This window comes from Myotis brandtii, unplaced genomic scaffold (assembly GCF_000412655.1).
Source record: "Myotis brandtii unplaced genomic scaffold, ASM41265v1 scaffold650, whole genome shotgun sequence".
Classification (NCBI taxonomy): Eukaryota; Metazoa; Chordata; class Mammalia; order Chiroptera; family Vespertilionidae; genus Myotis; species Myotis brandtii.
The window spans coordinates 54921-56055 of NW_005370517.1; the positions used below are offsets into that span (position 1 = coordinate 54921).

General features: G+C 46.0%; 1 protein-coding gene across 1 annotated transcript in view; it reads left to right on the forward strand.

The window, feature by feature from the left end:
• The window catches only part of LOC102240795 (zinc finger protein 547-like), a 30604-nt gene that overhangs the window by 6407 nt on the left and 23062 nt on the right, over positions 1-1135 (forward strand). The gene's annotated exons all lie outside the window — the stretch shown is intronic.

Consider the following 1135-nt stretch of genomic DNA (forward strand, 5'->3'; position numbering starts at 1 on the left):
ATGTGGTGGTCGGGGGGGGGGGGGGGGCAGGGACGGTGTCCTCGTTCCGGCTTGCACCCTCTCTAATCTCCAATCCGGACCTCTTGGGGATATCCGCCTGCCGGGTTAGGCCCAGTCGGACATCCCTCTCGCAATCCGGGACCACTGGCTCCTAACTGCTTGTCTGCCTACCATCTTTTTTTTTTTATTATTAAAATATATTTTATTGATTTTTGACAGAGAGTCAGAAACATCGATCAGCTGCCTGCTGCACATCTCCTACAGGGGATGTGCCTGCAACCCAGGCAAATGCCCTTGACCGGAATCGAACCTGGGACCCTTCAGTCCGCAGGCCGACGCTCCATCCACTGAGCCAAACCGGTTTCGGCTGCCTACCATCTTGACTGCTGCCTAAGCGCTCCCCTACCGGCCTGATGGCCCCCAACTTGCCTCCCCGGCTGGACTCATGGCCCCCAACTACCCTGGCCTGCCATTCGGATCACCCCTAACCATCTCTTCCTCGACACCCACCACTGTGGCCTTTGACCTGAAGATGGCCAGTCTCCTGGTCTAATTAGGCTATTACTCTTTTATTAGTATAGGTTACATATTACTTTAATATCTCATTTCCCAATATATGACAGTCACTTTTTAAAGTATGTTTAGGCTGCCTGGCTGGTGTTTCTCAGTGGTTGAGCATCAACCTGTGAACCAAGAAGTCACAGTTGGATTCCTGGTCAGGGCACATGCCCGAGTTGCAGGCTAGATCCCCAGTGTGGGGTATTTTCCAAAGGAGGAAGCCGATCAGTGATTCTCTCGCATCGTTGATGTTTCTATCTTTTTCTCCCTCTCCCTTCCTCTCTAAAATCAACAATAAAAATATATTAAAGTGTGTTTAGGCTAAAAATGTACGGTCTTTTGGAATTACCCAAACAATTCAAATATTTGTAGAAAAAGTAAACAGCTACTTTTTCAATAGTTTATCAGTATTACTACTGAGTCCGGAAACTATGAGAATAACAAAAGACCTACTGTTTTACTTCCTCATAAATTCCAATTATGGAATCATAAATGGTACTCCATTTGAGGTGATATTTTATGCAGAATATTTGGTGAATTATACTGAATTGTTAGTATGATTTCTTCAGAGTTCTTA